This window comes from Athene noctua, chromosome 1 (genome assembly GCF_965140245.1).
Source record: "Athene noctua chromosome 1, bAthNoc1.hap1.1, whole genome shotgun sequence".
NCBI classification, from domain to species: Eukaryota; Metazoa; Chordata; class Aves; order Strigiformes; family Strigidae; genus Athene; species Athene noctua.
Window position 1 is genome coordinate 51,047,950 of NC_134037.1, and position 24,787 is coordinate 51,072,736.

Below are 24,787 nucleotides of genomic sequence, written 5' to 3' on the forward strand. Positions count from 1 at the left end.
CACTTTATTTCTCCATTACTTATTCTGGTATCAGTTTCTTGCTATTGTGCTTATACTGGGCTGCAGTGGAGCTGCTGTAATGTAGTTGAGAAGATGATTTTCATCCATTGGAGAATATGGTCCATTTGTTCCTCATTTTACTTTGGTGTAAAGCCACTGGATGCAAGTAACATCTTGATGAAAAATGGTCTGTCCTTAATAGTTAATTCACAAGCAACTTATTTCCCAGCACAACATATTTACGTAATTATAAGTAGACTTCTGTCCAACTACTTGTCCGGGATTCCTCAAAGCGTTTTTGGTTTGCCAAGTGTGGTTTGAGATGTAATTCATAACATGGGGGATTCCAGAATGGCTGACGAGGTTAATTTTCCTTCTTTTAGAATATGATATTATAATAGAGATATTCTCTTTAGATATGCAAGGTGTAAAAAAAAAAATAAAATTGTAAAGAATAACTTAAAAAAAATAATCTGGAGTTATTTATATTTAGTATATAGGAATCAGGAGCCCTGTTTGCAGCAGTAGTCCCCATGCTTGCCATAAAGCTGTCACGATACTACTCTGAAGACTATTCACTAATACAGATACATTATTTCTAAATTTACATATAGTATAAATGTTTATGCAATAAGCAGGGAAAAGGAATTTGTTCTATTACAGGAATGCACATGCTAGAGGGTTTATGGAATGAGAATTCGAGTGCCTTAAATGAAAGGTAGGGTTCAGAGTAACTGCACTTGTTGTAACTTGCAGAAAGAGACAATTTATCTGTATGCCACTTACGTTGTCAAGGAAGGTACTTGATGTAAAGCAGTGTGTCCACTGCTTTGCCACTGTACTAGTACTTCAGAACAGTACCTCTCCTTTCCTTAGTGACAGTAAAAACACATTAACTGACCTTCTGTTACATTTAAGACAGCATCTTTTTTCTTAATTGGGAATCAGGATTGTGCTGGCTTAGCATGCGGTGCCTTTCAGAGGTACTCAGATGGTCTTGAGCAAGAATAAATGCATGCTGTTTGCTAAAAAGGGCTGAACCATAGCATAGTCATGTGTTTGAAAAGGCTTACACTTGCATGTATGGCTTAGCTTGCATGTCCAGATGTAAATAGTTTAAAGGGTGCACAGTCCTGAATTCTACCTATGCTGGAAAAAAAATAGTCTTGTCAAGAAGTCTGAGATAACAGTAGACACCTCGTTACTTCCCTGCTGTTCTTTCTATACCAAAAAAGGAGACACAGCATAAATGAACACTGTATTAATAATTCTTTTTTTAAAAAGAGATTTCAGTGTCATTACAGAATTTCATACAAAAGGCACATCCTCAGTTTGCCTAACGTGTGCATCGCCACCAATTTCCATGGACCTAAACCAGTGTTTCTTGCACCCATCTAGAGCATCTGCATTCAGGTAGTAAGGATATCATGTGCAGCCACCATCCAAAAGCATACTTTGTTTATTGAGTTGTGTTTCTGGCAGTGCTGTGGCTAGTTTAGATTGGCTGTGGCTAAATATGTGGTCATAGGAAAAATATGCATAAAAACTTTTGACCTGAAATGATTGGCAGATGCAAAGGACCTGTCCCCAGTCTCTTTAAAACAAGCATACTATGACCTTGGTTCCCTAGTTGCCCTGGTGTATATATTCCTGTCAATTCCTGGGTCTTCCAGGAAGAATACCTATCCGTAGCCCAGGGATTTATGTCAGTTAATTCACAGATACTTTATATATACGGGAAGCGGGCAAACATTTCTGAATGAGAGGTGATAAAGGGAAGCAAGAACCAAGTGCTGGTATTTCATTTCTTGTTGACTTCAGATCAAGATCCAGTGTGTTCCTGGGAAATGCACTCCACACAAATGAAGTGCATGGAATTACTAGACAAGTGAAAAATACCAGCCAGTGCTCTGTAAATGAATGGGCTTTCTGCCCATGCTGGCTGAATCTGTGAGAGCAGAACAGCTGAGCAAACGCCCTTCAAAACAACATTTGTTACCAATGCAGTTGCTGTTCCACAATGATCTTGTATCTGTCTATATACACAGGTAAGCAAGATTTAAGTCTTATCTTGTGGGAAGCATACTGACTTGGAAGAGAGACCATCCAAACTGCATTTCATGGTCTCCCTTTGTCTCCAGTGTGATTCTGGGAAGAGAGCTGGAGTGATGTATTTTTCACCCAGCTTCACATGCCTGAATTTGAGTCCGTTGTCTCAGAGCTCCCTTTGCTGTCTCTGGAGAAAACCAGCCAACACATTTATCAACACTTTTATCAATTGCTTTCAGACATCTGCAGTGGAGAAGTTTACATTTAGTCAGATGAAACCAACACTTAGCATCAGACTTTTAAATTGCGTTAAGATGTCTAATGATGCAGGTACATACTGGACATATCAAAAGATGACAGAGATCACTCTAGGCTGTTCTCAGTTCCCTGATGAGACAAAATATCTGAGCCCCTGGGTTAATGGTGCTAGTCTACTGGGCATAGGAGCCCTGGGTGCTGGAAATCTGTACTGCTAACTGGTGGGGATGGTTGCTAGCAGTTTTGGTTGGGATAGCTGCTAACAGCTTTGGCCTGACTCAACCAACAATCTTTTGGACAATTCCTGGGCACAGTTCAGGTGTTAAAAGACAAACCAGGGGACACTGCTGCTAGCTGTCTTGTCTGCAGCCATGTGATAGATGCTAAAAGATGCTGGTAGGGTGGGCATAGGCTCTTCTGGGCGAGTAGTCTGCAGTGTTGTAGAATAGTTGCAGCCATGGCTGTAGCCTGTGTGTCTCTGTTCTTTGTTTATAAAATCATGGCCATAGTGTTCCCTGCCTCGGAGTTGTTAATGAGTGTACACTAAAGCTTGTGGAAGAGCACCTAGCCAGGGTAGTTTACAGCTGAAGCAGTTCTGTTTTGCACACAGCTGTACAAATGCTTGTGTCTTTATCATTGGGGAAGACTGGGGTGGAGGAAAGTAAATGCATCTGCAGGTAGGAAGAGGGGGGTGGCAGCAATTGCTTTAAACCAGCATTACTGCCTGAAACTTTTTCTTCAAATGACCCCCTGTCGACTTCACCTGCCAATCCGTGATCGTTTGCATAGTTCAGTATATTGGCTTTAGGGAGCCCCAGAACAAAGGCTTTCCTTAAAAAACTAAGACCTTGCTCAGATAAAACTTCCACTCATGCCCCAGGGAGTTTTGCATGACGAGGAATTACAGGATGGTGTCTCAGCTTTACAGTGTGTACTGCTTGTAGCCACTTTTTAGTTTTGTGGATGAGTAAGACTGTGCCCATTTAGAAGGTAACTTGGTTTCCGTTTGTTCCTGCTCAGTTTGCTGGAAACTTTTTACCATCCTCTTTGTAGGCTAGGGGTGGGGCTTTTGAGGAACCTACAGGTGAAGAGTAAGGGCACCCACCAGAAAGAAGTGCCTTGGGTGAGTGTGCGGAGGGAGAGGTCTTTGAAGATCTTAGGAGGCAAGTGTTGTTTCATAAGTTGCCCATACTCGCACCCACATGAGCTCCAAGTTACTCGGCCCTGGCAGGACTGCTGTTAAGCAGGAGCTCAGCCTGTCAGTCTGTTCAGTGTTTGGGGATCCTGAGATGCTTCTTTCCCCTTCTTTCCTGGCGTGGCAGGTATGCTGCATCATGTCTTTAGTTTCTCTGATTCTGCGGTTACTCATTGTTACTTTGTGTGAGTAAAGCAGGCAGATGTTACCATAACTTCCTTGTCAGCATGTTCTACAGTTTCTGTTTCTCTATTAGATGAAGCAGTAAAGCAGTCACTTCAGGGCCAGAGAATTGGGCCTCATTTCGTCAGCTGGAAGGTGACTAGTTAAAATCTAACTAGCAGTCTCACACCCAGTGCCTGACAGGAACAGTCTTTGAAGACTATTAAGAAAATAAAAATTCCCTGCCCTGTCATATAATGGAAATGAGTATACTTCAACAGCCATCCGCTCTAATCTGTTAGCCAGCCTTTAGCAGCTTACCAAGCCTGTATTTAACCTATTTCCCTAATGGCAATTAAGAAATGTTTTCATTTCCCAGGGAGAGGATTGCGAATGAAATCCTCCTCTCCCCCCCCCTCCCCATCCCCATCCTGTGGCTCTGCTCTCTCCCTGCTCTTCCCCACACCCCAGCGCCTTCTTCCTTAGCCCAAGGCATCCAAAGCATTCCCCCTGTGTTTGGGTAGCATGCAGTGAGGAAGAAATGATTAAGCAGCTGAATGTTTGAAATCCAGCTAAATGCACCGATTATTATCTGCTTAGGGCTTTCTTATCTGGAACTGTGTGGTGCTTAATGGCAGGCCCATTGTTTTCAGCTCAAAGGTATTAATGAAGGAATCAGGGCAGCAGGCTGATGTCATAGGTGGCTGAAAGGTGACTTGCTGCACTGATTTCCCTTACTCCACCCCTTCGCAAGTCCCTTCCAACTAGTTCAGGAGAAGGGTTAGTATTTTTAGAGTGGAGGGGAAAGAAAAAAAAAAAAAAAAAAAGCAGCCAGGTTGTATTTGTGTGTCTGGTAAAAGGATTGCAGAGTCTCCTAAATATCCTGCTTAAAAGATGTACTCTCTTAGCTTCTGCTCTACTTTCTCACTTCATAAAGACTCAGATCTGCTGGCACTGGTCTCAGTGTGAAAGCGGCCGCCGGCCCTTGTTCACACCTGCCCTAGGCACTAGCCAGCAGGCTACACTTTGTGTTCTCACCTATATCCAGCGTGAGGTTTCCACTTTGTGTTTTCGATGCGAAGAAAGAGCTGTGAGTAAGTAGCTGCCACCAAGGGTTACTTCCTGAGGTGGGCGCAGCCCCCAAGATGATGAACAATTTAAGGAAGTGCTTATGCAGTCAAGTATCAGCTGTACTTGTTGTCACTCTTCCGAGTTAAATTAATTTAAAATGTACATAGTTATTAGATGCAAAGTGGTCTATGTTGTGTGAAGAGAGACTCGTCTCTCTGGGTGGGATATTGTGAGTGTATTCAGTCTTCTGTTGCGGCGCGTAAGCACGGAAAGGTGAAGATTCACAGTAGCTTAGATTTCATTGTCATTGTTTGTGTTTTAATCATATGTTGTTATTTCTGTCACTCTTTTTGTGATTTAATCTGATATTCCCGTCTATTTTGTCAGAGACTTGAAAAACATGATGCTTTCTTTAACTTAAAGAATTATTTGAGTATTAAAAATTAATAGTATTACTCTACACTGTAGAACTTTGCATCATACTGTCTACAGAAATGGTAAACAGAAATAAAATTTCATCAAGCTTTTTTTTTTTTTTTTTTTTTCTTACGGACCCAGCTAAGAATTTGAAGAAAGGTGTATTACCAGACACTGACTTCTGGAGCTTTTGTGATTTATGGAACAATAAAAGAAAAACAGCTTTTAGACAGTGGGTGTTACAAGGTAGCAGGTAAAGAGTTCTTGTGTGCATACATATCCAAGAAGGTCTCAGACAAGGGTAAAAAATAATTCTTGCTTTCTTTTTTTCTTCCCCATTATAATGCGACAGTCTTTTTGTGTAATATGTAATTTAATCAGTTTTTGTCACTATGGTTAAAATTAACAACTTTGCTGGCATGAGATTAGTAAATTAGGAGTTCTGTCTTAAACAAATGAAGAGTTTACTCCTTTTTCTTATTTTTAATTGGTTTTGTTTATTTTTCTCCATTTCAGTTTAGTTTTGGTCTGGTGAACACGTAGTAGTAGTTTTCACTGTTCACTGGAGTATTTTGTGACTGTTGAAGGAGCTGTCTAAATAGTCCACCTCACAAGAGAAAGTAGAGGCAGAAAAAGAGTGGCACTGAATACCAACACATGCATCAAAGCCAGCTGTCTTGATGAATAAGATTCGTTTATTCATCAAGAATAAAACATGGAAATGTTCCCTTCAAATTTGTTTCGTTTGTTTTGGTTTTTTTTTTTTGTTTTGTTTTGTTTTGTTTGTTTGTTTTTTTGTTTTTTTTCCTGAGGAAAAAATAAAGAACTGTCTACCACTAGATCTCTCTCACTTTTTTTTTTTTTTTTTTACTAACTTGCTTATGGTTGTTTTTTTGCCATTGGAAATGAAATCAGGTGGCGTTCTGAAAGAAAAACTGGACAACTTTAAAAAAATGTTAGCAGAGGTGCACCAGAAGGGTTGAGTGAATTGACCAGCACTTCCAGTCCCCTCCTTTCCTATTCCCCCTCCCCGTATCTGTAGGTCTAGCAGTAAAACCCTATTGAAATGTGAGATTACCAAACTGAAGCAATCAGTCTGGAATGATTAAGGAAGATGACTATATATTTTTTTTTCAGATGACCAAAAGTCATTTTGTTCAGAGTTCCTTATCTTGGAGCTGCTATTTCACAACATTTTCTGTCTTAAGTTTGTATTTCCTGTTAAAATCAAAGAGTGCTTACCTTGTATGTAAAAACCATCACCAGTAGTTATAAGTGAGGTCTGTCTTTCTCCTAAAATGATGTTGAGATTTTTTAAAGGAAAAAGTGTTTGTTTATTTCTTCAGTAATTTAGCAGATTATGTGTCAAGCCCAGGGTGAAATTTTGTTTGCTGAACTTATCTTAAACCTCAGGAGGGGAGGAAGGTTCTGTTTAAAGGTCAAAGTGTTCCAGGATTCCAATTCAGTGTATTTTTTACCTTTAAAGTTTTCCCCTACCCCACCCAGACCTCTGACCATAGAAGCTTTTCAGATGTCTTACACATGTTCATTTTGTATTGAAATTTTGGGAACAACTCTAAATTAAATCCCAGAATAATTAAATATCCACGTACATATTATTAACATCCACCATGCACAAACATCGCTCTGGGAAGAAATTCAGTGTTTGAGGTTAGGGGAGAATGCTGGAGCTGACAAAATTCAGATGCTAATGATAATGAATTTATATAGTGGCAAAGATAGGTGCACTGCCAGGTGCTTTACAGGCAGATAAGATCTGGTTTCTGCTTCAGTGAGTTTACTACAATCTGAGGCCCTGGTTTTGCAAATAGTTATGCACGTGAGTTATGCCACTGAGTGCAGTGACACTACTCACGCATGTGAAGTTACTCACCTGTAGTGAGCGTATCTGTGTACAGTTTCAACTACATTAGCTTTTTGATTGATTTCATGGTGAGTCAGTAATTGTTTGCTGTGATAATTGAAGTTACTTAATAAGCTCTGCAAGTCAGAAGTTAAAAGAAAACACAGGAGTCACCTTTCCTTAAAGAGAACTGAAAACTGAGATTTTTCTGGGCCGTTTTTTAGGATGCAAACAATCCAGGTTAGATCTGGCACTGTCATGTCACACTGTCTTAAATTATGTCTATTTGATTACAAATCACACAGGAGAAAAAAAATCACCCGGTAATTGGAAGGGAAAAGTGTTATTCCCCTTACTCATTTGTCGTGATGCTGATCTTGGGGCCACATTAAGAGTGTTTCCAGTGAAATTACTTTCAAGTCTGGGAAAATTTAATCAGCAGAGGCCTTGGTAGCTATAAATTTGTGACAGCAGTCCCTAATTCATCTTGTAATTCTATGACAGGCTCTGAATTGCCCGTATTTGGCCAGGGATCACCTCAGTGGACAGTTAATGAAAGAGTAGAGGGAACTTGAAGGTCAGTCTCACTGAATTCTTTTTTTCTTCCTGGATGTGTCTTTTTTATTGCAACCTATCTTTCTTTGTATAATATATTAAACAAAACCCTTTTTGTTTCCAGCAAAGACAAATCTATCCTTCTTTGTTTATCTGCCTTCTTTCCTTGAAGCATTTATAAAATAGCCCAAAAAGTCTCAAAATAGATGTTTCTGTTGAAATTACTAGACCGAATTACACTCTAGACAATTTATTTTCTGAGTGTGATCATGAGAACAAAACTGCAACAGATGGTGCAACTAGGTATGTTTTTGAGAGTGGAATTTGTACATCAACATGTAAATCTAATGTCAGTACAATGAGAAGTCTTTAGTTATTGGCTCAAGCTCAGAATAAATGAATTTGAACTTCAGAAAACCATGACTAATCAAAATAGCACCAGAAAACACATTTGGATCTGCTGGCTTCAGACTAACCAGCAGATAAGATGGAATAGCTTTTGTTTATTGAAACACTATAGTAAATGGGTCCTGACTTGCAAAACGGGATTTTCTTGTGACATGTATAGCATCACAGGTATGTTGAAAATAAAATAGAAAAAATTGAAACAGTGAGGGGTATGGAATAAAAATTATAATGTCCTTTTCTTTTTCTTTCCTCTTTCTTATTTAATAAAGTAAGTGCCTGTTAACAATATTTTCTCTTTTTCAGGATTTTTTCTTTCTTTGGAAGACAGCCTTACTTCTTGTCTTACCTCATTCACTCTCTCCCTCAGAGTACATTGTGTCTTAACCTTCTCTCTCTAGCTTATTGCTCCATCCTTTTTGCCTCCTTTTTCTATCCTTTTCCTATTACTTTTTGTCCTTCGTTTTTACTTTCATTCCAAATGCAGTGTCTTCCCACCTCAGAGTTCCTTTCCCCTGTTCAGCCTATGTCAGAAAAAAATTTGTAGGGCTCACCATCATTTGACACTTCAAGATCAAGTGTTCTGAATGACCACTGGCTGGGAATGACCACTGGCTTCAGAGAAAAAGGAAGTGTTGGGTAGGTGAAGTAGAGGTTTTTCAGCACCTGAGCTCTTAGCATCCTTTCAGTCAACAAGATCACTGATACTTCTTCTCAGGTTGAATTCAAAATCCTTTGCAACTCTTGGCAAGCTTCATTTACTCTTGAGTTAAACCTACAAGTGGGGAGAAACAGGAGATATGAAAAGCGGGTAGAGAAGTCCACTTTCTGCCTGATACACAAGGAAAAATTAAAAAAAGATTTAGAGGTGAGTTTATTTTTCAAAGTACATTTAATTTAAACTAGCCATAAGAATTACCCGCATTTTTATGGTTATCATCTAGTCAAGGATGCCCTTACTGTAAATGCAGTACAATGAGATTTTCTGTTTTGCAGACTTCGGTTTTCATGTCACTTTTTAATAGGTTTCTGAAGCACACATCATTTAACTAGCTCTGATACAGCAGTGGTCATTACTAGCGGCAGGACTAGCATCCACTGGCTGTGCCTGTCTCAGGTAGTGGGACATCCCTTGTGGACAGTGTGACTGTGACCATTTGTCTATTTACCAGCACCAGGGGATTGCCAGCTTTGCCGCTTTTGCAGATCACAAATGTGATATGGGAAGCAAGATGATGCCTTCTAACTTGGTCATGCTGTTGCATCTGTGCAGACAAGAGGAGGTTTTGCCTATATTGAACCCTTTCAAAATGATGCCAACACAATCTCAGTCGAGTCCTGTGGAACAAAAATAGTCTTTGTTCTTGCACAAACCAATGTGGGGAACAAGGTGGCCTCTCAGTATTAGCAACACCACATTTCTACATGTGCTGAGTTTCCAATATTTGTACAAGGACCCGCTCTGAGAGGGCTGATTGGAAGTAATCAGAATTGTTTTGCATCTTGATTTTGCATATTTCTGTTTAAATCTGAATAAGTGGTTGTATTTGAAATGCTGGTGTTGGCAGTAACTGCAGAGTAACAAAATTGCTTGAAGGAGAACATGAAAATCTTCTGTTTGTTTGTAGAAGGCTATTGTTAATTTAATATAATTGGGTGTCAGGCTTCAAAACAATCATACACTATGTGTTTATAAAGTACTTTTATTAATGGTGTAAAAAATCCAGTAACAACCCAAGAAACTTATTATGAGACGAGAAGAATATTAGTGCCTTTCCTGACAGCGTTTCTTTTCACGAGGGATTCCTCTATGGAACACTAATCAAGTCCATTCAGAAAGGTCTTAATTAATTTAATTAAAATCTGTCAGATCAAACTGATTAGCTTGACATCCAGCCTGGTGGGAGGAAGGAGGCTGGTACTTGCGTTGTAACTGTGTTGAGGTGGGCTTGCTGTCTGCAGTCAGAGACGTATGGCCGCTGCAGTGATCAAAGCCATCTTTCAGTGTTGTTGGAATAAATGTTATGGCTCCCCCGGGCAAGTGATCCAGTTTCTTTTTTGTTAGAAAATATTTTACACTTCCACAGCCCTGGCAGCTCAGGAGGGGACAGCAGGTACCTGGCTCTGCGTGTGATTGAAGGGTAGCACCAGGTAACCTTTCCTACCCTTCTGACAACAGGAATACGGATTAAATGTTTTTCATCACTTCGCCATCTTCTGTCTTAGCTGTTGACCATGACCACTGCTGTACGGGCAGGAGAGAGACAAAGGCCATGTTGACGGGGGTGGCTGTGCATGTTGATGGTGAACCTGGTTATTGCTGCAGCAGAACCTTCCAAGGAATGGTGTGTCTGCATGTGGCATCTTCCTTTTGAGGACTGAACTGAGGTGGAAGATGAGAAACTGCATCCTCTGCTATCTGTCTGTACTCATCCAAAATACGAGTAACTACCTCAACCGCATAGGCTTCTTAATCCTACAGCTGGTAATAATGATGTATGGTTTCTATGGCAAACATCAGGGCAGCCAATGCAATCTGTGTCTATAGCCCTTTCCACTTCCCTTACCCCATTCATGTGCTTACGGAGTATCTCTCATCTTCAAAAGCTTTTTTTATAAATACTTTTATCCATCGTTATAGTGGGGTAGATCCATCAAAAGGGTAATAGCTAGTAAATGCTCAGGTTTTAGGCCCCAATCCTGCAGGCGCTTAGGCATATGTTTTAGCTTTATGTACTATAATTCAGGCTTCAGTGGAACCATTCACAGTGCACGAAGTTAAGCATATGTGTAAGTTAGGAACTGCAAAGATTAAATAGCATTCCTGTTTGCTAGAATTCAAAAGGTAGATGAAAAGAGTGACCCCAGCTACAGAGAGAGAGCGGTTCCTGAAAGAAGAGCAGCAGTAACAGCTGACATGAAAGACTTGCCAACAGACCTTCTGGTGACATGTGTTTGGTCTTTATTTGTGAGAAGGCCCCTTCTCCTGGCAAAATGCTCATGGACCAGTTTCTCCGAGGGTGGAAGTCACCTGGGGCATTCGGTTCTAGTTGTGTGGGCACACACATAGTGAAAGCATCTTTCTGCAGTTTAGCAGTATGTATCCAGCTTTAGTACTTGGGCTTGATGAAACTTTTTGCCAGTGAAGTGATAGGGATGTATTGTTGGAAGAAACAGAACATATATTTTGTCTGCAGATACTTTTCCTGACTTGTAGCTTCCCAGTATTTTCTGTCTGTGCCAGTTGAATTGCTACTGATATTCTTGTAACAGGCAAGGTAGCTTTAGCTTCAAGAGTGAACCTGCAGTTTGGTCAGTTTAGGATCTTACCACTGGAGAAGCATGCTTTATGGAATGATTCAGCATCGCAGGGGTAGGGCAGACAAATACATAAGAAAATAAGCCAATAGCTAATATATTTGGTTGGTTTTTTTTTTTAAATAGAGTAATATTTTGCTTTCTCTGCTATCTAAGCTTAAGCTTAGATGTAGACATATTCTCCCCTACCAGCCAAGAGCTTCTTTGATCCAGATCTTGTATTATCTCCATGCTGGCCCAAGGACCCACCCACGATGAGACCTTTTTGAAAGGGAATATACTACAGTGTCTGCATGGTCTTTGTTGATGATGACTAAATTCTAGCAATTTCTTCCTAGTGGAGAACCAGAGTCTTACCTTTTTTTTCTTCTTGCTTTTAGCATGAGGTCCATTCCCTGGTATCTTTCCAATTTCTCTGTTATTTTTGTCTTAAGATAATACAAAATTGAATTCTATTCAACTGTACTTATTCAATTGAACTCTGCTCCAAATTTTAATTTATACTTAATGATCAGGTACCTAGCTTGAAGAACTTCAAGATTCCAGTCATGTACCTGAGAGCGTGTGGTTGGTTCAACACATTGCTGTAATGCATGTTTGTAGATACAAATGGGCATCAAAGGAATATTTAAAGAGATGTTTCCTGTTAGGATTTTCTAAAATTTATCTCTTCCCATAAAATAACTGTACTAACTGTATGTACTACTTAAATCAAAGCGATTTTTATTTTTCTTCATCTTTTCCTTTCAGCTAGCCTAATATTTGTGAGGAAATAACACTGGATGTTATTGATCTATTTTTTTTCTTTTCTTCCTGGCTCCTAGGTCACAGTTTAGGCCCTAGTTCAGCAAAGTACTTAAGAAGAGGCTTATCTTTAAGCACATGTTCAAGTCTCAGCAGAGTAAATGAGAATTAAGCAAATACTTAAGTACTTTACTGAATAGGGATAGAATTAAGCACGTAGTTGAATGTTGCTGAATCAGGGCCTTAAAATTAAAAATTAATCTTATTTGTGCTACAAAGATTGAAAAGCTAGGCACTAGATTTAGATCTTGAATTAATATAAACCAGGAACAGGGTAGCACCAACTGTCACAAGAAGAAGGGTGTATAGGTGTAAAAATGGCATAAAGCTGGGGTTGTTAAAATCATGGGTAGGACACAGGAGACTTGTATGTTTAGTTCCTAGGTCTGATTTAGACTCAGTTACTGGATACTGACAATCCCTTGTGCATCAGTCCTGGTGCTGGTGAGCCCTGGCATGCATAAAAAGCCCTATAATGTTAATAGCTGACACTCTAAAGTTGCAGAAGAGGCTTAATCTTTCTAAGCCTCAATACATACTCTTATTTGTCCTGTGAAGTGAAGGTAATGCCACTTCCCTTTTTTCACTTTGTGTCTCTCTTCTCTATCTGATTACAAACTCTTTGACGTGGTGAGGTCTCTTTCTATGCATTTACATGATGCCTGGCACGGTGCTCTTGCTGGTGACTTCTAGATGGTTTTGTAATAAAAGTCCACAATAATAAATCTTGTGCCTTGGTCTTGACAAAATAATTTGTGTGACATGACAAAGTATTATTGCAGATAAAGTTTTTTGTCAAGATTTATGTTAATACAAAATAATGGCAGTACTAAGTAGTTTTCTGGCCAGCATGAGTAACTTGTGAGACTCTAGAAAAAATGATTTGAAGAAGCATGGTAACTTTCCACTGTTTTTAGGAAGACAGATGCTGTTTTCAGCCGTTAGAGTTGAGCAGCTTATGGATGAATGTAGGGGAACGTTTGCATGGGCTGGTTTTAGGGACATTTGTTAAGTGTGCAAACATCTAGTATGAGTTTTTAGTGCCTGTGAATTCCTTCTGAGCAGTGTTTGGTATCAATAATAAACATTTGACTTGGGTAAGTGAAGTGTTTGACAACCATCATTTCTACAAACGTGGAGCCTGTGCCCAAGGCTGGCTCACTGTGCATTGTGATGTTCTGTGTTGAGGCAGTTGGTGTTACCCTTCAGCAGTGTTTAAAGTAGACTGACTGACCCAAGTGCTTCTCTTAAACTAAACTTCATTTAAGGATACCTTAACAAGTATGCATAACGAGTGTAATATGATCTGTATGGGTGCTAGCTAATGGTTAACCAGCTCTGTTGAACCTGTGCTCCTTAAACAAACGCTATCAATGTGAGATGAGTTGTCTTATTGCTGCAGACAGACTGTAGTGTAGGTTGGAGACTAGTGTTTTTTTCTTAGGAGTAGAAGACAGCAGGAGGGCTTTCACTGCCTGCTCAAACAGGGAAGGGAAGGAAGGCATCACGTTACTAGAGCTGCTATTTTCAAATAAAGACAGGAGGGATGAGGGTAGTGGGGTCTCCGAGTATGTCCTGAAGTTCGTAGGGTGGCTGACCTCAACTCAGCTGTTACTTTGATTTTTTAACTGACTGTTGTCTGAACAGGTGCTTGATGCAGTTTAAAGCTTCTCAGGATAGTTGACGTAACTTTGCTTTCACGCTTTGAGAAAGGGGAGAGAAATAGGCAAGATCATGCTTTACACAGAAGGTTACTGTGTGGAGATACTCTGTACGGTGAATGAAGGGGCAAGATAGTGCTGAAACTTTGAGCTTTCTGTACAAGGCAAAAACCAAATAGATCAGGTGAGTCAAAACTATGTGGAACTTGCTTATATGCTGGGGGCTTTGAAAACTTTGCGGAAATCACTTGTCATAAGGCATATGGGATAACAAACTTGTTTCCTGAACTTTTAGCAGGGAAATAATTTACATTTTATATATGGGAGAGACCTCTCACCCATGCACAGTTCTTGCAGTGGTAGTATTTCATGGTCAGCTTGATTAATCATCTTGGCTTATAAATGGGTTGAGTTAGTATCTTTAATCTGAACATCTCTTAAACTGGTAGAAAAACACTAGTTCTGGATAAGTTGTAATTGTCTCTCTTTTTTTTTTTTTTTTTTTTTAATGGCAAACAAATCCCCTCTATGCATTTAAAAAAAGAAAAGTAGACTTTTGTTGAGCATAAGCAAATTATTCATCCCTACAGCTCAACATAGAAGACTTCAAAAGCACACCTAGAGCAAAACCGATGTATTTTGTTTTTTCACAGCTGTGGGCAGAGTAAGTTGATATTTCAGGTTTTTGACCATGGCTAGTAGGAGATATACTGAGTACTTCAGAAATTGTCTCTGTGATTATTTTTTCAGACCAACTTTTCCTCCCTTGATGAATTAAGTGAACTATCTCTACAGACAAATGAGATTGTTAGCTCTGAATAAAGTAAGGGATTTATAACTGTATAGCATCTACTGCTCACAATAGCAGCCTCTGTTCAGGACAGAAGTTTAGAATTTGATGCATGTAAGGTATTTTTATTGACCAGATAATTCTTCGTTAAAACATTGTTGGGCATTCAACTCCTTCATTTAGGTTAGCCTTGCATGGATGTAAGTACATTTAATTCAGTGAAGTTCCCTGTGACTTAGAGCATTAAACATATGACAAGAAACAAAATGACAGAATTAAAAAATAACTTATTTTTGCATTAACAGTGTACTTTATTTGCCTTTGATTGCACAAAAGCTCTAGGAACCAAGTTAATAGTAAATGTCACTTTCTAGTTAACATGTCATGAAAGCCTCTAGAGTACATAATGATTATTTTAAGAATCTTTCATTCACAAAATCAAATTCATAGCTGTAAATATTTTCTTATTTATTCTTTTAAAATGACTATCAAAAAACAAAAAACAAAAACTTAATTTGTAGCCTGAAGTTACTTTGTTAAAGTCTTGACAGACTTATTCATAAGTGAGTATGGTTTGGTATGATAACTGAATTGATTTATAATGGAGAAGGAAATAAAAATGAAGATATTTTAAACACATAAAAGAAATATTGACAGGCCTGAAACATAGATGATTTTGTTTGGTGAATTCTCCGGTCACTTTTTTTCTTAGGCAGAAGGATCTCATTTGGACCATCTCTGTGAATTGTTATAAATCAAAATTTTTGAAGTGAATCTTAAATTAGGAATCTGGAACAAGAGACCGTTTTTGGACTCCATGTTTGTTAAACAAAAATGCATCAGATATTTTGCCGAGAAATCTCTCTTCTAACCGTAGCAAACATATAAATATTTATTTCCTTAATACCTTTTTGGATTAAAGTAATAAAGTCTAAAATGACTTTATGAATGCAGGTTTCAGGGGTTTTTTGTTTTGTTTCGCTACCATACATTTTATGGAAACTTTATGAGTTCCAGTGCACCTTCCACATACTGACAGTGCTGGACTGGATGGAGGGTTCAGACCAAATCTTGAACCTCCTCGTGTTGGTTCTACAGACTGTCTGGAGTCCAAAGGTTACGAACTGCTTGTAAACTATCTCCAGAATAAAAGCCTGTGTGCCAGGACATCAGTGCTGGTATTGTGTTCTCTATTCTTTTCCTAATTTGCAGTTTCTCCCCACCCTGCCCCCGTGGATTCTCAATGGCCCGAATTGCTTCAGTCTATTTAATTCAGTGAGGCTATGCTAATCGGTGTCAACTGAAAGCCTGTCCTGAGACCTCGAGACTTTTCAGAGATGTTAATTCGCTTAGTACTACAAAAGTTTTAAAAAAAAAAAAAAAAAAAAGTGGTTCTAAATGGTCCGCTCCTGAGGCACAGACATTGAAAACCCTGGATTCTGCAAGCCCTTTTAAGTGAGTACACAGCTTTTAATGGTACTGATTTAACAAAACTATTCTCTTTGACGTTAAGCACCATGTACATTACCGATGTAATTTGTTAGCAGTAAAGGGTGTCTGCAGCATTTTACTCTGTTGGGTCTGGCAACATAAAGATTAAAATTTGCATTCAAAATACTCTCTGCTAGATTGACCCAGTGACTACTGAAGTCAACAGAAGTCTCCCTGTGAATCCAAATTTAAGAGTTTGCTTTGCTTAGCTCTGCAAGATGCGCATGAGAAATCAAGACCATTTATGTCCTTAAACATGAGGCAGTAACACGCTGCTCAACCTACAGGTTTCCCAAAGTGGACCCCTGTGGTAGGTGCCTGGAGGAGAACCTTGAAGCTTGAGTTAGGTGCTGAGACTGTCCAGGTGGCTCACTGGAAGAAGACAGTGCTCAGGGAGAGGACTCCCAGGAGCCAGCAAGCTCAGCCAGAAGCATCCTGCGTTCAGTTCAACAATACAATTTGCGCATTTCTGCGAAGTGGAGGATGGGACAGAGTCCAACCCCATCCTCCCCCAATAAACTGAATTGCCTGTCTCTGTTTTGGATATCCTTTGAGGATCCAGGCTCAACCTCCCAGGCATAAGTACAAAATGGTAGATTTCCTCAATGTTACAAAAAAATTTGGGTCTGAACGAACATTTCTGCCTAAAGCCCTTTTCCAAATAGATACTTCTGCTAGAGAGCAGGAGGCAGTCACTTACACACAGTATTTGCCTGTGGAAAGTTGTATTTTACTCCCAACTGTGATAAATTTACCTCTGGTTTAGTTCATTAAGAAAACTTTACCAGGAAAATGCAATTTCTCCTCATTGTGTAAATGTAACAAATAGTACTTATCTTCTTTGACTGGTTGTTTTTCAGACATGAAATTACTGTTAAATGGATTTAATGAATATAAAAATTTTAAAAACGCACACACATTTTTTCCCCTGCACCAGTGTGTGGTTTTTAGTTAGTAACAGAGTATGTAGAATCAGCAGTTCATCAAAATGATCAAAGGTCCAATGAAGGAAACTTATCTGAGTCTTTAACTCTGAATTGATCCTCAGTGATACACTTTATTCACCAGAAATAACTTTTTTTTTTTTTTTTTTTTCCCCTGGTAAAATAGCTTTTACCAAAAACTTCTTTTGTATCAAAATTTTTTAACGTTATGGGTGGTGTATGCCTCATGGGTATACTCTAAATTCCCTTTGTAGCCAGCAGTGATCTCAATGATAAATCATTTTACAAGGTTTCGAATGTTCTTAACTCTTTGTGAGATAATCCCAAATTTAGTGTGTTAAATATTTTCAAGAAATAGACCTGCTGACTTTTAATCTGCAGGTCTGATTTGTACAGCATGCAGTTTCCAGGTATTTGGTATCTCTTGTGCTGCGTAACCTGTATCGCGTGCACAGCTATCTAATCTTGCAGCAGGTGAGAAGCTGTAATTTGTGGGGCGTCTTATCAAAATACAGAAAACTGATGCAGAAAGAATGGCAATTAAGCCGTATTTGGCCCATACAGTCTTAATTCTGTTTTATAAGATAGGCAGTAATCAATGAATAATCTTCAGAGCTGTGAAAACATTGTGGGTTGCGTGGTGCAGAGGCGAGCCCTGCGAAGGTGAGCCCTGCGAAGGCGACCTGCACGGGGCACCAGCGCCCCTCACTCTCCAGGGGCTGAGCGTCCCCCCAGACTTGCCAAGATCTGTTTGTCCAGTGATGCAAGAGTTTGCTAATTAAACAGTTCACAGCGGTGTTTGGGGCAGAACCTGTGGACATTTAACCAATTGAACAATTTATTGCTGTAATTGAAGGGGTTAGCTGGTGTTTATTAACTAGCCTTCCTGTCACGTTTGAATGGCTGGACTAACCCTTGGTCCCTGACTTGTTTTCAAGCGTCCCACCAGTGGTGTTGGCACTGTGGTTGTCACTCTTCAGGCTGCTGATTCAAGGCCAGAACTTTACTCATCCCCCTTCTGCAAATTCAGCAACATAACTGAGGACTTTTTTCCTTGCAGGAGCAAGTGTCTTATTACAAATTAAGTACCATCCCTTTAGAGCAAAAAGGAGATTTTATCTTAGACAAAAAATAAATTGGGATAATTAGGAAATTTCAGCAAACCGCTTCTGGCTTGAAAATGGGTGTTAGGCTTTGTAATCTCAGCGTAGCATTAGTTTATTTTCTGATCATGGTCAACCTCTGCTGTCTCCATCGTCATTAAAGTGGTTTCAGGGCTAGGATAAAGGTGTCACTGCAGTGGCCTGCAGCAGGGCTTCCCGTCAGACCACTGAGGCACACACAGTTTGGGACACAAATCTATTCAGGGGAACAATGAATCCTGACAGTGATAACAGGCTGCTCATCCTCCTTACCCATGAAAGCTTCTATAACTAAAACTAATTGGCTGTTCTTAAAGTTCAATTAGCAGGGATATTAATCTAGGGCTGACAGGTGAGAAAACGTGTTTCTTTGGGTCCATTCAAAAGACACTGTATCTGATCAACCATAGGAGGAGCCTGAAGCAATTGTGTCTATAAACTTGCAAGGCTTTAGTTTGTTGGAACTAAATAGCCCACTTTTATTAATTGCACTTGAGTCAGACAACATTAATTCAACAGAAATGGATGGGAGGAAGTTCACTTAATACTAACATAATACTTGGTATCACTTCCATCATCGGGAAAGGAAATGCTTGCTTCCGCCTTCATTCGGGCACGGGAAGAAAAGGGAAGACTTCTTAAAAATTTTTTTTTTTAATTAGAAAGATAAGTCTGAATTATTTTGCATTAAGGATCATTCAGTGTTCCCCTCCCAGTTCACTTCTAGTGGCTCGATAATCTTAATTTGTAATGTTTGCTGCTTTTCTCAGCTAGTTGTTCATCCCACGAGGCACAGCACATGCTGTGTGACTTTAAAAGGTGGTGCCACCAAGGGTGGCGTTCTCATAACCTGTGCAGGTATTAAATAGGATTAACATAAAAGTCTATGATGGTGTTTCAGGACTTGTTTAAGGAACTTGGGGCCAAATACATCCCTACTAGTTCAGCTTCTTTACAGTTGGTGTAAACAGGCACAGCTCAGTGGAGCTGCACTGATTTATGTGTCCAAAGATCCTGAATTCCACCAGCAGACTTATTGTGGGATGCTGAAAGGGTTCCATCTGAATCTGCAGGCAGCTGCTTGTGCTAGTGGGCTTCAGGCTTGGAACTAGACAGGGAAATCTGTATTTCCCATTTGAATTGAAAGGGGTGTTCACAATATAAGACTAAAAGACAAAGCCTACCCCAAAGACATGCATCTGTTTCACATAAAATAAATGCATTATAAGAGTGAGAAATTGCTTGAAGATGGTCTTGGTACTGGAAATAGTGTATGTTCATGGGCATGCACATGCATGTATACTGCTCAGTCAGCTAGAATTTTCTCTGAAGGTAGAAAATTCTGTTTGTTATGTATGACCGGCTCTAAAAAAATGCATGCATAATGCTTTACTAGTTCATCCTTCTGGAAGTATCCAAACATCTAGATCATTGTGATAATTTTTAGAAAGAAGATTTACTAGAAAAGATATCTAGAGGAGGTCTTCTGGTCAGTCAGCCCAGTTTCCGCCTCTGGGAAAGGCAGTCTCGTAAAAAAATTAGTTTTACTAACGAACAAGGCCTGTCTTACCAAGACTAGGATTTTTTGCCCCACCACTGTGACGGAAAAGCCCCTCTCAGACTACAGAACTTACAGCCTGAACTTTCTCAGGTCAGTTTTGTTCTGTGAAAATCTTCAGCTGGAAAAGCTCAAAAATAGCTCCTCGCTGTTTACCCCATGACATATTTATGGAGCACAACCATAGCCTTTCCCAACCTTGGCAAAGCCAGAAAGCAAGAAAGATGATGCTTGCATTGCATAATGGAACAAGGTTTAGTGACCTTCAAGAGTATAACCAGTGATTGAGGTAGCCTTAGTATGTCCCTGGACTTGAATTTGTATGCCTTTCTGAGCGGTGAGGCTTATTAACTTAGCGGCTAATGTATCCACATCACTCTCTTGATGCAGCAATGCCACTCGCGAAACTACACGCTTCCACAGTCAGCAGGCTCAGAGTTGGCTCTGCAGGCTTTGCAAGCAGAGCATGCTGCGTGGCATAGACGTGCACTTTTGCATCTTTCTAAGAAAGGCTCTTCATTTTCTAACTTATTGCCATCTAGATTGATCTTGATTCAACACAGATGACCAGCTTAGGAAATGACACCCTCCTCCTGGAGCAGTAGCACAGTATGTCATTTCTTTGGAACCCATTGCCCTTCCGTCAAGACATCTGGATTTTCTACGTGATTTATAGATTTAGTATTCAATTCCTGATTTAGGAGGGCAAGGCAGTCTCTTTCTTGATTACCGTAGATAGTGCAAAGCATACAAGAGGAAGGAGGGTCTTGTGATTGAGACAAAAGGCTGTGATTCAGGATGTGTGGGTTCAGCTCTTGTCCCTGCTGTCTGCTTTCAGTGAAACCTTGGGGAAGTCATTCGATCTCTTCCTCTTACGCAAAATCTCTGACTCTTCCTGTCTTTTCTATTGAGCTGAGAGATTCTTGTCACTGGCTGCATGTTTGTATGCCTTCCCCACCATTGTTGTCCACTAATGCAAGCTGGACAGCCTGCCTTCTCATGTTTGGGGAGGAGGGTTCAGGTATGACAGTTGTGGAGTCCGTTCTTAGAACAGAGAACATGATCCCACACCCAAAGCTGCTACTAGGACTCCTGTTCGCTTTTACATCTGCCCCTCAATTCTCTCCCCACCACCACCTTTTCTTCCACATCCCTCCTGAACCACCCAGAAAGGGAGAGGAAGAGAAGGACTAGCTTTCCCCGTCCCCACTGTGAAGCCAAAATATGTTATCAGTCTCCTCTTAATCAGACGGGGGAACAAGATTACTCAAATTGATGTCAGCTGAGTAAAAGTTACGCAGTTTTGCAAGTTGTGGACTAGAATTACTGAAATTACCCAGAGCTAAATGATTTGTTATAGCTGGAAGTTGGAGAGCCTTTGGTGTTTACACCATTGTTTGTGATGGAAGGGATAAGTCCTGTTGCTTCACCTCACCAATGAAGATGTTTGTTCATACTTGCTTAACCTCACCTCGAATGTTTCAACAGTTACTTTCTTCATGCCTTAGTTATATTTTCATTCCCATTCAGGGTTTTCATTAGCAAGTTACTTTGCAGCTACCCAGAGTGACATTTAATAATTGCATTGAGACATTTCTCTTAGAAATCTAAACTGTAGTAATGAAGTAAAATCTGCTTTTGCTCAAGAGATAGCTGAGCAAAAAACCCCAGTGATTAAAACAATGGCTAAATAAGCACTGATGTGGTATTTATTGATAGAAAGCTGCAGCTCTTTGCTGTGTGACTGGTAAGAAAGAAGAGAATGAATAATAGCTACCAGTGTCCCAAGTTTGAAAAGTCAGAGGAAATGGCAGCAAGAAAAAGCAAATGAAGATGGATTAAACCACAGGAGGGTGAAGGGAGACGTCCTCCGTGCTGGACCGGGCTGGGCGGCTGACTCCGGGGTCACGTCAGCTGTTGCTTTTCGGAGTGGTGTTTTGAAAGGGCCCTGTTTGGGAGAAGTGCTTCCTGGCTGCCACTGCTGTGCACCACTTGCAGATGCTGCCTGTGGGTCAGTGGGAGGTCACCGCCAGTTAACTCAACACCTCCAGCGAGGAGAAAGCTCTTGGGGATAAACTGCCTTACTGTCACTGTCTAACCCGCACTGAGAGAACTCGCAGATGCTTAACTTGCCCCTTCGCTTTGTCCCGAAGTACATTTTTTTGGCATTATTAGCACTGCCAACTAATACCTCTCCCCTTGCTCAGTACAGCGGCTTCAGCATCAGTTTCTCCAGCCTGGTGGTTGGGTTTTCTCCTGGCAGGTCCCTCTCCCCGTGCTGTGTCCAGGGCCCACCAGTGCCTCGCTGGCACCTCAGTGAAACGGCCAGGGAGGGACTAAGCGAGACCTCGGGGCCTGCAGAAGCACCAGTGTCCTGCGCACGTGTGGGTACCCCCGAGCACTCTTGGGTGCCCCCAGAACCCACATGGGTGCCCCCAGGTCTTGCCCTGTGTGTTGGGGCATGCCTCATGGTCCCACAGCACCCAAAACAAAACCAGCTCCCCAGTGCAGTGGCACTGGCAGCTCTGTGGCTCAGCGCCAAAGGGAAGAGACAGCTCTTAAACCTCTGCCTGTACTCTGTGTTGTCAGTGATGACATCAAAGGCAACATCAACAGGGGATAGACTGAATGTGAAGGTGGACAGTGTTTGCTTGTAAAATGTAAAGTCTGAGTATGTTCAGCAAACTGCATCAAGTCCTTTAGCTCTCCAGAAGCGGATTAGTTGCCTTTAAATCATTGTATTCTGAAAAAGATTGAAGATGTAAAGAAATGGCACAAGCAGTGCAGGAGCCCTTTTCTTATATATACATAGAGGTATATGAGAAGTCAGTGTATTTCACATTGCTCCCACATTTTTGCTTCTGACCAGCAGTTAGAGAGCCCTGTCTATAGGTGAGTCTGGGTGCAGGCACTCCGCAGTTACTACTTCCCTGGGTGTGAGAACTGGTGGGGCTTTCTCAAGTATCCGCATGGATTCTGGGCAAAAGTCTGGAAAAGGTAAAATGCTTAGGCAAGGGGATTGAACTCTGCAAAACCTCTGCAGGGTGCAGACTGCTCTGTTCTTGTCCATAAAAGAATTTAGTAGGCATATATTTTATGTGTGTGGGTACATCAGTAGATGCGTAAAAATACATATGTCTGTTTTCAATAAAAGCATTCCATGATCTAAACGTCTTAAAAATCTTAGGCTTCACATTTTCTTGAACAGGCTTGTTCAGGGAAACAAAAGAGGGTGCTTGACAAGATTATGGTGTTGCTTCTATACATTTCCTTTATTCTTGTGGCTAAAAGGAAATTACAATGTGTTGTTAAGTCAAAGTGTGGTCTGTGGAGCTGAACCAAAAAACCTTTAAATGGACTAAAATTCCCCTTCTGATAAAAGGGAAAACTACACAGCAGAGAGACAGGATATCTTTAATTTAAATAGTGGGTTTAGGTATATTAATTTGAGTTCAAAGCATCTTTCAAAGGGTATGATGCCCACATTTTTAATTTTACCTAATACTGAGCATCTGGTGTGGACTGGTTTGTGGTACTGAGAGCAAAAGGAAATACATTACTCATAGATGAAAGGAGTTGAGGGGGAATCACTGTCCTGGCTAAAAATAGCCTTTTTTTCCACCAGTTAATATCAGCTGGAGGTTTGATTAAATAGTAATTGTCTAGAAAAAGACAATAATTGAGTGTGACTGTTTCCTTTCAGGGGCCAGGCCCAGGTGGTGAAAGTTAAGTATTGTCCTTCAGATAAGGTCCTGAAAGCAGTTTTCCTGGATGTCCACCGAGCCCTTCTGCAAAATGTCCTTTCTGGGTGCTGAGCTGCAGACAGACAAAATCCAGGCCTTTTCGCAGGGCAGCAGCAGCTCTCAGGGATGTAGCGCTGGAGGATTTTATGGCTGCATTGCAGATACGAGCTGGCTCACCTCTTTGGCTGGAACTCTAACCCAGAGGCACAGAGATCACAGGAGACAAATGTCTTGAATTAAGAAATGGGGTTGACATCTATAAAAGTCAGAGCACATCTAGTAGGCAACATGTGTAATAAGACTATAACGTTATATCTAATAGGGAGATTGGAAAGCTGTCTAAAAAAATAACGCAGCTTCCGTTCAGATCAGCACATTCAAAACCAAAACACCCTAGATTAATATTTTTGGGTTTTTTCCCCCCCCTTAATTTATTGATATGAGTCCATATGGTCTTTTCCTAAAAATCAGTCTATCTTTTTCAGTACAAGGTTTAGTGATGGTACCGGTAACAACTTTGCCTAGCTTTGTTGGAGTCCATAGTGAAGAAATGCCTGTTTCTGTGAGGTTAACAATATTTTCCTCTACATTTCTGTAAGGTTATTCTCTCTGAATGACCGTTTTATGCTTCATAACATTAACACTTATCACTCGTCTGGGACTTTGCATATTACGAATATCGGAACATTATTTAATTAACCTCTGCAAGTGTCCAGTGAGCCAGAGCCATGAGATAGAGCCAGGCAGGAAATGCTTTTTCTGCCTTGTGAAAGTTTTCAAATTGCTACTTATTCTGAGTGTAATGGACGCAAAACTGTGGGGAGTTTTTCATGGAGGAAAAGTGGAGGAAGACAGAGCGTGAGAGACCAACTGGTTTGCTGCAAAATAGCCAAAAGTTACAGAGTGCTCCCTTGGGAAGGGGAAAGCTATCGTTTCAGCCCTTTGTCCTGCTTGGTGAAGGTTTGGGACTTCAGCCTTACGCCTACACATGCTAAATTAGGACCATAATGGCAGGGCCAGAGTCAGTGCAGCTCTGCTGGGTGGCCTGGGGACAAGCACTCAGAGAGGTGGTCACCGTAGCCTGCTAGCGCGAGCAGCTCCCAAAAGCTTTGCTGTCTGTAGCTTGGACCATCTTTTCTCTTGCGCTCCAAGTAAGAGGAGCTCTCATCCAGCCAGAAATACCACTCACTTGAAAAGTAGCACACATATTGTACCAGGAAGCCTGGGTTTTGGCCATTCAACATTTTCCAGGGGAAGCTGATCCCTTGGGTATAGGTAAGGGTAGTTGCTTCAAAGCCACAGCAGAAATTGATACTGCATGCAGTTTGAGAATTCGGATGTCTTGATTCTGTGGTTTAAA

The 24,787-nt window shown here is 40.6% G+C and overlaps 1 protein-coding gene across 3 annotated transcripts in view; it reads left to right on the forward strand.

Moving 5' to 3' along the window:
• The first annotated feature begins 4,671 nt into the window (after window positions 1-4,671).
• The window catches only part of PRDM1 (PR/SET domain 1), a 64,663-nt gene continuing 44,547 nt past the window's right edge, over window positions 4,672-24,787 (forward strand). Inside the window, exon 1 of one of the 3 annotated variants that reach the window (XM_074923238.1) lies at window positions 4,672-4,758. The gene's annotated coding sequence lies outside the window, so the exon portion shown is untranslated. Of the gene's footprint in view, window positions 4,759-7,546; window positions 7,594-24,787 lie in introns of those variants that run through there. The other 2 variants (XM_074923252.1, XM_074923261.1) reach the window with 2 other exon arrangements.